The following is a 10,855-nucleotide window of genomic DNA, read 5'->3' as shown; positions in this document are numbered from 1 at the left end:
TTCTTTCTTTCTTTCTTTCTTTCTTTCTTTCTTTCTTTCTTTCTTTCCTTCATTCTTTCTCTCTCTCTCTTTCTCTCTTTCTTTCTTTCTTTCTTTCTTTCTTTCTTTCTTTCTCTCTCTCTCTTTCTTTCTTTCTTTCTTTCTCTCTCTCTCTCTTTCTTTCTTTCTTTCTTTCTTTCTCTCTCTTTCTTTCTTTCTTTCTCTCTTTCTCTCTTTCTTTCTCTCTTTCTCTCTTTCTTTCTTTCTTTCTCTCTCTCTCTCTCTTTCTCTCTTTCTTTCTTTCTTTCTCTCTTTCTTTCTCTCTCTCTCTCTTTCTCTCTTTCTTTCTTTCTCTCTCTTTCTTTCTTTCTTTCTTTCTTTCTTTCTTTCTTTCTTTCTTTCTTTCTTTCTTTCTTTCTTTCTTTCTTTCGTTTTTCTGTGTAGCCCTGGCTGTACTGGAACTTAACTGTGCTTCAGATGAAGCTAATGTCCCTGAAATAACTAGAAGCCAGAGGTTCTTAATGGAGTCATAAAAACTATAAGAGATTCTATAACTGAAGAAAACTACAATAACAAAAGATAAAAGAACCCTGGGTAGGCTCGATGGCAGAATGGAGATGGCAGAGGAAGGTGCCTTGAACTTGACGATACAGATAGTATTTAATCTGAAGAACAGAAAGAATAAAAACATTGAAGAAAAAAGAATGGAGTCTGAAAGGCCTATAAGGGCCACACCAAGGGTCTAACACTAATGTTCCTGGAGCCCTGTGAGAAGAGAAAGAGACTGAGGTACAAAGCCCGTTTTATGAAACAATCAAGCATGGTGGTTCAGACCTGCAATCGTAGAACTTAGAAAGCAAGCTGAGGCAGGGGGACAGCCATTATTTTGGGCTATCTTGGGTTACATAGTGAGGTCCAAACCAGCCAGGGCTGCAGTGTATTGAAAAATAAAATATAAATTAAAGGAAAAAAAGAAAGAGAAAGATACAATAACTAAGTATTTCACAAACTTGGAAGACATACATTTATGGCTCCAAACAATGATAACTAGTTAACACACATAGGCATATATATACACACACACATACATACACACAGACACACACACAATGACTCCCTCTAGAGAGGAGAAAAATAAAGATGAGCAAGTAAATAAATAATTGCATGGAAGAAAGGAGGGAATGAAGGAAGTCTGACGAGCTATGCTGATTCCTCTTTGAGAGGTATAATAAGCACCAAGACCATTTGTTAAAGAACACTTTCCTTAAATAAGCAGCGCAGGGAGTCGATCAGTACATGGGTTTGGCCACAGTGAGAGATGTTCTCATAGTGACACACCTGAGGAAACCATCACTAAAGAACAACACACCGACAGACCCTCCTCAGCAGTCACAGACTTGCATGTGTTACTCTCCCGGAAGTTATGTTTCAATTCTGTTTGTCCTACAAGAGAACATTTTAATTTTATATATGCCCTGCTTTAATGTCTTCTACCAGGTACCCCGCCATACTTCTCTGTATCAAAAATAGTGGCACAAAGGAAGGAGAGATGGCTCAGTGGTTCAGAGCACTGGACGCTCTTGCAGAGGACTTGGGTTCGAGTCTCAGCACCCACTGGCACCTCACAAATATCTGTAACGCCAGTCTCAGAGGATAGGGTGCTCTTCTGGCCTCTTTGGACACTGTGTGAAGGCAAAAACACCCATACACATAAAATGAAATTACAAAAAAAAAACCTATGCAAGTTTAAATTGTTATTAAATGGTCAAAATATTTTTAAAAGCTCTTCTGACATCGTTGCTGCTACTATGTCACATTATTGTCACTATTATGTGACATCATTATTGCTATTATGTGACATCATTGTTGCTATTATGTCACATTATTGCCATTACTATGTGGCATCATTGTCCTTATATAATACTGCTGTTGCTTTTATGTGACATCATTCTCTCTATTACTATTCCTACAACCCAACTTCTCAGAAGAAAAAAAAAACTGCACAAAAGCAAACACTACAAATTTTGCCACACAATTACAAAACAGGAGTCAAATGTATTTTATTGGGAATCCACCTCTTTGGGTCAGTTTTATTGTTTATTGGCTGAATGTGGGCAAGCACACCTATTATTAAAGGGAGAGAGCTTGAGCAGACATTTCGTTTGCTTGTTTGTTTTGACATCAATTCCACACTTAAATAAAGAGATGGGAATGGATGAAAAATACTGTTCCAGAAATGTCACTCAGAACCTCTCCCAGGAGACATGAGAAGCGTGGTAAGGTGGTAAAACATCAAAACTATTTGAATCATCAGTGTCAGGATAAATAGAGACATATAAATCTAGGAAGTACAGTAACCATTCTTCCTTCTGGGTTATTCCAGCCACTCGCTGCTTTTTATTAGGCTATCTCTAAATCCTCACGGATACAGAACTTGACTTGTAAAATAAAAGATAGTAGAACATGGAAGTACTGATTACAGACATGAGGCCCCTCATTCTCAAAGGATTTGGGGCACGCTGATGATGGATGGTACTTTCATGAGAGTTTGTTTTAAGTCTTGAGGGACGAAGTCTTGAGGGACAAGGCTAGTCCCCACAGGAGCAGGCTGTGAGGAAGCCGGGCTGCCTCACATGCTTAGACATGCCCTGTCCACGTCTGTGTTATCTACTGACCTAGCATGAAGCTCTTGCCAGGTGCGACCACCTGGTCCCAGAGTTCCCCCAAACTAGACCTATGAGCCAAAGTAATCTCTTTTCTGTGTCACTTACTGAGCCTCAGGTATTTTATAATAGTGACATAAAACGCACTAAAAAATACACTCCCAATCCTGCACTATCTGAGACTCTTTTGCTTTAGCAAGCCTCTTCTAAACATTTTCAATTACTAGAGAAGTTTAGCTACATAATGGCTCACTCACCCTTCAGAAAGGCATTGGAGGAATCGGAGTCCTATTGATGAGGCCATTCTGAAGGTAGACAGTATGAGGAAGTGAAGGGCTGTCCACAGCAGGAACTCTGGGTAGCCCTCAGGGATCCATCGCCTCCCAAAGGCTCCACTCCAAATACAAGTAGCTACAGGGTAAGTAGGTCAGCATTTGGATTTTCATGGACAAATACAGTGATTTCCAAATCGAGATTCCACACTATGACCAGGCCCAGGTGCAGAGATGAGTCAGACTAAGCGGAGTGGATACCTGCCCATCAGAACCTCTGTTTAACTTGATTCTGGAAAATTGGGTTGTCCTGTGCAATGGTGCCTACTGAGTGCCAATCTGACAGGGTCTGTTATCACCTAGGAGACAAATCTCTGGCTATGTCTCTGAGGGAGTTCCTAGGACGGGTTAACTGAGGAAGAAAGATTCACCCTAAATGTGATTGGTCCCGCCAAAGAGGCTGGGGTCTTAGAGTGAAAGAAAGCCAGGTGAGCACGGCCATCATCTCTCCCTGCTTCCCAGCTGTGCGTGCACTGGGACCATTGGCCTCCTGCTCCTCCTGATGTGCCCTCCCCACCACAATAGGCTGAACCCTCAAACTGTGAGCCAAATAAACTTTTTGTTAAGTTATATTATTCGTGTATTCTGTTACAGCAATGAGACGGAAACCATGCAGGCAGTTTTCTTGGTGTGGCCCAGTTTGACTAATTCTTGTTGCTAGAAAGTGAAGAATTTATCATGTAAGAACCAGAGAGTTTACTGTGAAGAGAAATCAGACAGAAAACAAGACGGGAATGGAGATGGTATCCGGGTATAGATCCTTTGAAATGTGCACTCACAGCTTAGATAGCAGCTTCTATTCAGTGGTATTTATTCTTGGCCCCAGTGACAGCTGCTGTCACACAGCTGTCACTCAAAGCAGCAAAATAAACCTCCAGCGAATCCAAGAATTTCTCTGGATTTCCACACGTTATGACACAAAGTAACAGGGGTTATTTTCTTTCCAAATTAAGAGAGGTTTTGACAATACCCCTGCTTGATTACAGCATGGACTTAGAATTCCGAGCAGCTGGAGGCTGACAGGAGCCTTGGTGCTTCCCTGATTTATCCAGCCATCAGGCAGGTGTGAAATACAACAACAAAGAAAAACTGCAGCCACACTCTCCTTCTCCACTTGCTTTGGGAGGTCAACAAGAAGCCAGTTCTGTTAGCTGGAGGTCTGGTTGGTAGCCAGTTATTAAGAACACCTGTTCATAATAATCAAAGGCTCTCCTTCTGGGTTCCAAAATGCCAAGTCTCTTCCTAGGCAGGGTTGGATATTGAAAAAAGGGGAGAAACCTGTCAAATAATTTCTTAGTGAAAGGAGCTGTGCTTTTTTTCCCAAGTGAGAAGATGATTCATAAAGACAAACACAAAGCAAGACTACCCTAGACGTAAAACCCACAGACCCAAAGGGCAGTCTTACGGGGTGCACTTACTCGATGCACTTTATGCACGGAGCTGTCTCCTCCACCATGGATTGTGAGCGTGAGTGTTCAGTGTTCCCCAGTTTCGGAAAACATTTGTTACAGTTAGGCTCCAAATAGATTGAAAGCCAGGGTCTCATCGTGTTAGCTTGGGCTGGAGGAATGGATGAGCTGGGCATGTGAGCCCGTGGATGTGTCAGGAAAATTTTTAGCATAGGGGCTGGGAGATCACTCAGGTGACACCGTTGACAAAGTGCTCACGGTGCAAGTGTGAGAACCTGGGCCCAGGCATGTCCAGAACCTTTGTCAAAAAGCCTAAACCTGGCACCAGACTCTTGTAATCTCAGAGCAGAGCTGTCAAGGCAGAGGCAGGGGGGCCCTGAATCTCAGAACAGCCTGCCTAGCCTAGCCTAGTGTGTAAGTTCCAGGCCAGATAGACCTTGTCTCAAACAAAAGATGAATGGTGCTTAAGAACACTATATGAGGTTGTTTGCCTTCCATATTTGCACACATATGTCAACATGTACCCCTTAAACACACGCACTGAACACACACACACACACACACACACACACACACACAATATACACACTCACTCTTAAGACATATAAAAAAGGTCTCCAAAGCAGCATTCTTGGAAAAGGGAAACCTTGGGAAACAGCCTATTTGCCTGTAGGCTGGAGAAAGACCCTAGTGATGAGGGAGCATTTATCAAAGGTTATAGCATAGCTTCCTGTGACAATACAGGTTATTCTTAAAGACGTAATGGTGAAAATGAGGTCTAGCAGGGCACAGTAGCACACACCCTCATCCCAGTACTTGGGAGACATAATCAGGAGGATCACAAGTTCAAGGCCAATTTCAGCTTTATAAGGGAGTGCAAGGCCACCCTAGGCTCCCTGAGATACTATGTCAAGAACAAACAAATAAAAAACAACCAACCAACCAACCAACCAAATGAACAAGCAAAAAGTGACAGAAAAAAAATATGAGATTATATATACCTTTTAAAGTATACGAAAAACTGATAAGATCTAAATGATACTAGTTTAGGATCTCATACACAGGCTGAAAATTGTTTTACAGCAAAATTCAAGGTTGGGGGGAACCGGGAAGCAGCACAGGATAGGGAAGGCAAAGAGCTGAACAAGCTAGTTCTCTCTCCTAAGCCCTCTACTTTAGCGTTCTGCTTGAGATATGACACATACAGCACTCAACTCACACTTAAGAGTGCCCAATTCAATCATTTTTATAAAAACTCACAGATTTGTGCAACTACCACCATTTCAGAACCCTTTTATCAGCTCAGAACGAGCTCGGGGGCCATGGAGGAGGGAGAAAGACGAAAACAAACATTGGGGTGGGGTGGGGGCCACTGTGAAACAGCCTTCCGGACATGACAGGACGGCTGTGCTCTGGAACTCAGAGCAGCCTCGGATGTTGAACAAGACCTGTACTCGATCAAGACAGTCTCCGTTCCAGCCTGCTGGGGGCTGGGCCCTTCTGAGCCCCTATTCCTAACTAAGGAGCTATTGACAGTGGATGGTCTCTAAGGGAGGGAGGGTCAGTTTCCTTTAAGGATAATGGGCTGTGGTCAGTTGACAGTACTCCAGTGGATGGCCCTGCGCCGGAGATTATGTGGGCAGTACAAACTGGAATGAATGCGCTGTAAGTAAAAGAGACACAAACTTGGCAGAGGGAAGAGGGTGGGGTTGGATACGGAAGGAGTTAGGGGAAGGGGTGGGAGGTGAATGTGGTAAAATATAGTGTATACATATATAAAATTCTGAAAACGCCATCAGACATTATATTTAAAAATAAACAATGAAGCCGGGTGGTGACGGCACTCGACTTTTACCCTGCAAGGGAGGCAGAGGCAGGTGGAGCTGAAGGCTAGCCTGGTCTACAAAGCAAGTCCGAGGACAATCAGGGCTACAAAGAGAAACCTTGCCTCAAAAAACTAACATAAAATAGAAGAAAGCAATTTCGTACCTCCTTCACCTCCCCCATCCTAAAGAATAACTGATCTTTTGATAAAATTTCTCAAAAATATTTTCCCAGGAGTGGATTCATGCTTTGTGTGGTCTTTCGTGCCTGGCTTCGTTCATTTAGTGGGAGGCTAACAAGGCTTACAAGGTATACAAGGTAGCATTGTGACAGTCCCGCACCCCTTTCTTCACGTACACACATGTGGGAATGTGTGTGGAGGCCAGAGGTCAACATTAGATATCTTCCCCTTATTTTTTGAGAGAGGGTCTCTCACTGAATCTGCGTTCCTGGTGCTGGGATTACAGACACGAGCCACTGCACCCAGCTTTTATGTGGATGCTGAGGCTCAGACTCAGGTCTCCACAATAGAGCAGCAAACACTGAACCATTTCCCCAGCTCTGCCTTCCCTGTTAAGAATATCCCACTGCGTGGCTAGATCGTATTTTCCTACATCAGTAGACGGACATTTTTTTTGTTGTTTCCATCTCTTAGCTATTATCATCGATGCATCTATGGACCTCTGGATATAGTTTTTGTTGTTCCTTTTTAGATTTTAGTTTTGTATGTGACACTGAGATTTGAACCAAAGGCTTTGCTCACGGTATACAAATGTTCCTCCACTGAGCTACACCACTAGCCCTTTATATAGGTTTCTTTTTCCATGGCTGTGTTTGCATTTCTCTTGACCGTAGACTTACAGTGGAATTGCTAGGTCAGACAGCAACTCTGTGTTTAACTCAAGGGACCACAAAATTTCAAGTTAAACACATCATTTTATATTCCTGTCAGTAGTTTTTGAGGGCTGCAATTCCTCCACACGCTCACCAGCACTTGGGATTATCTGATTTTTTAAACACTAGTGAATATGGCATGAGATCTCATTGTGGTTTTGATTTGCAATTACCTGATGCATAAGAACGTTGGGCATCTTTCTATAGGCTTTACTGGCCATTTATCTATCTTCTTTGGCATATTTTGATACTAGACCATATTTTTATTAGTAAATTAGAAAGGCTGTTTATATATTGTGGATCTGAATCCCTTATCACAGATATGATCTTATAAAAATTTTTCACACTTTAAGAGTTACCTTTTCATAACTCTCTTGTTCTCAAAGTCCCACTTCTAAACTTGGTAAGAAGTTCACAGTTGCTCCTTTAAATATAATGACCATAACTTACATAGTCTCAGCATATTCTGGCGTATAATATGTAACTGATGAATTAAGAATAAAACTAAACATCATGATAAAAATATATTAAGAGATATTCAAAACAAAATAAGTTAATGTTCTTCTTGTATTTAATTTCTGGGCATAATTCAAGCAGTTGGAGAATCTAGCCCAAGATGGTCAGGAGCCCTCTACTGTCAGAAGGACAACAAACAAACAAACAAACAAACAAACGTCATCCCTCTTCCTCTAAACTAAGTGTGTGTGAGCATGTGTGTGTGTGTGTGTGTGTGTGTGTGTGTGTGTGTGTCTGTGTTAGATGGGAAAATTGTTTCTGGTGGAAATCAATTAAACTGTTAATACAACAAAGCTTGGCAGTACCTTTCCTCCATATTCTCCTCAGCCACTTCTGACTTACAACTGCCAAGCTGAGTGGTTACTGCGGTCTGCAAAGCCTCTTATTTACCATCCCTCTCTTTAGCCAGGCTGAACCCACCCTGTGTCACACCAACAAGCCAAACAACGTCTTGCCCCAATGACCAGTACAAAAACTGACTTCCTGCGTGCAAGATCGCTTGATCACTGTCGTCATTTCTCACAATCAGCTTCTTCTCCTCTTGATCCTTGTGTCATCACCTAATCCTAACTTTATTAAGGATTTTCACATTTGAGGATTCATGGAGAAATGCCTTTTCTTGAAAAAGAAAACGTGCAGTCTTCTCAAGAAAGTGCGTTCTAGATGCAAAGCTGGTGAGCTAATTATTTCCACCAGCTTTCGCTACCATTTTCTAATGTGCCCTCGGTCCATAACGGTGAAGAGCTATGGAGTACCCGAACCCCTCCCTGCCCTCAGCAGGCTTGTGGTCTAATTAAAATGCCAGCGAACAGAAATCACTCCAAAGATACCAAGGCAACCTCCCACAAAGTGGTCCCAGCTATGTCAGCAGGACTTGGAAGACAAATCCCTGGGATTAAAAGAGCAGCCAGGTGTGGAGGTGCACACCTGTGATCCAGCACACAGGAGGCTGAAGTAGGGCGACTGTGAGTATGAAGTTAGGCTGGAGTGCCATAGGGAGGCTCTGTCACCAACCAACCAAACAATCAAGCAATCAAGCAATCAAGCAATCAAGCAACTAACCAACCAAGCAACCAACCAAGCAATCAACCAACCAACCAACCAACCAACCAACCAACCAACCAACCAAGCAAGCAATCAACCAACCAACCAACCAACCAACCAACCAACCAACCAACCAACCAACCATCCAAACAAACAAATGAAATCGACACAGGCAGCAAATGCGCAGTGCTCTTTCTCTGTAAGCAATTCTGATAAACTCAGTTTTATCCTAAATAAGCTTTTTTTTTTTTTTTTTTTTTTTTTTGGTTTCTGCATTCTCCTGAGTACTTAGGTAAAGGCTTTGTGTTTTGGCTGCTCAATCTTCGCTTCCGCTTAGTCTTTCTGGACCTAATTCTAAATACACGTCTTGAACGTCCTAAAAACACAGACCCACTTAAAGAACGCATGGATTCTGCTATTACTCTTTGGGGTGCAGATGAGAACAAATATTCTTGCGTGCTTGGCAGACCATCAGCCTAAAGGTGATGACAAGATTACTGATGTCACAAACACGCCCCTAAAGGGCAGTCAGAGAGCAGCTGCAGGGTACCATTTTCAGAGCGGTCCCTTCAAAGCCTCAGTTGCGTTTGCATTTTTTAGAAGTGACTCATGGCCTCAAGTCAGATTTTGCAGAGAAGCCAGGTCCCTTTCCTTCCAGCACCTTCGGACAGAGGTGGCAAGATCTAGTTCAATGACACCCACCCAGGAACCCTTGGGAGGCTCAGAGCAGAGCAGTGGAAACCCCTCGAAGTTAGACCGACCCACGGTGAGGCAGCTGTCGGCTGACAGGCCAAGAGTGGCCCTCCAGCCAGGAACTCGCGGTCCTCTGCTCCAGGCGAGCAGCTGGAGCGCCGGGCTGCGCTGACCCAGATGAGGACCGCCCCAGCGCCTGGATCCCCACATCCCAGGTCCTCACTTGCCTTGTCCTCACATCTGGGTGGCCTCAGATCCCTGAGTCCACGTCTCCTTTCTTCCCCGCGTCCCGGCCATCTCCCACCCCACCTGGAGCGCGCAACTTGGGAGCGCCAGCCTCGGGGCTCCCCAAGCCCCCCACCCCACTCGCTCTGGTCCCCCTCCCCCCACCCCGCGCTCCAGCCTGACCTGCTGAGGAGCCCAGGTCCTGGCTTGGGTGATGCAAAGCAGGCTCGGCCACTCGCGCTCTCCTCCCGCAGGCCCGGCGCTGCCTCCGCCTCCCCCCTGCACGGGAGCCCGAGTCGGTCACGCTGCTCGCGGGGAGAGTCGCCCGCGGCTTCCGGCAGCTCCAAATACAGAAGCGCACGGGAGGGGCCGGGAGCACCCAGCCGAGGGCGGGGGTGGCAATAAAGGGAGCAGAGAGGAGGCGCAGATGGGCCGTGGGAGAAGGGAGATGGGAGGGCAGAGGCGATTGCAGGAGCAAGCAGGAAATGCCTTCGCCTCCTCCTGCAGGTTTGCTAAGAGGTCTGGATAGGTCTGGAGGCTCCTGAGCCGCGAGATGCACAGCGATCCAAGCAGAGAGAGGGATAATGGGGCAGACTCGAATGTCCTCCAACTCGAAAAGAGGATAAAGGGGTGCAGATGCATCTCTCTCTTCAGAAAGACTGTAGATCTGGGGTAACTGACACTCCCTGACAATGCAGCTCAAAAGTAACCTACGCGGAAACTTTCAAAAGTCATCTCATTATCTAGAAACAAGGAGAACCCTGGCCAGCCGAGTTCTGCAACTTGTGAACACTGCACCTTCTGCATGCGTGTCTATGTTTACAAACCTGGAAGCTTTTCTCTCCGGTCGGCGTAATTACACAGAGAGGATTGATGTTCGATTTTCGTTGGAGGTTATTTCAGTCTGCAATACTGGACGCGGTGTTGCTCATTGACCGAATGCCGGGGGAGGGCAGGGGTCTGCAGATAAAGGGGGTGGGAGATGTGATAGCTTAGGTTCTTTTTTGTTCACCTTTTGAGATAGCGTCTCTGTGGCCTGGGACTTGCTAGGTAGACCAGGCTGTGCTTGAACCCGCAGACATCCTCCTGCCTCTGCCTCCTAAGGGATGGAATTAAAGGCGTACACCCCATGCCCTACAGAGGCTTTTAAAGCAGACTCTCCAAGCAGGTTGGTAGAGGGGAATCTGGGAAAGTGTGTGTTCTCTGGTGTCTCTGTTCCGGTTCCGTTGCTGTGAAGAGACACCGTGACCAAGGCAACTCTTATAAAAGAAAACAT

At 44.8% G+C, this 10,855-nt stretch overlaps 1 protein-coding gene across 1 annotated transcript in view; it reads right to left on the bottom strand.

Annotated features, from left to right (window-relative positions):
- The window catches only part of Cap2 (cyclase associated actin cytoskeleton regulatory protein 2), a 72,088-nt gene extending 62,001 nt beyond the window's left edge, over positions 1–10,087 (bottom strand). Inside the window, exon 1 of the mRNA XM_055595272.1 lies at positions 9,763–10,087. The gene's annotated coding sequence lies outside the window, so the exon portion shown is untranslated. The remainder of the gene's footprint in view (positions 1–9,762) is intronic.
- Between the last annotated feature and the right edge of the window lie 768 nt (positions 10,088–10,855).

The sequence above is a fragment of the Psammomys obesus genome, unplaced genomic scaffold (assembly GCF_907164565.1).
Source record: "Psammomys obesus unplaced genomic scaffold, mPsaObe1.curated_primary_1811, whole genome shotgun sequence".
NCBI classification, from domain to species: domain Eukaryota; kingdom Metazoa; phylum Chordata; class Mammalia; order Rodentia; family Muridae; genus Psammomys; species Psammomys obesus.
The sequence above is the reverse complement of the archived record's forward strand: the minus strand, read 5'-3'. Positions and strand labels throughout refer to the sequence as shown.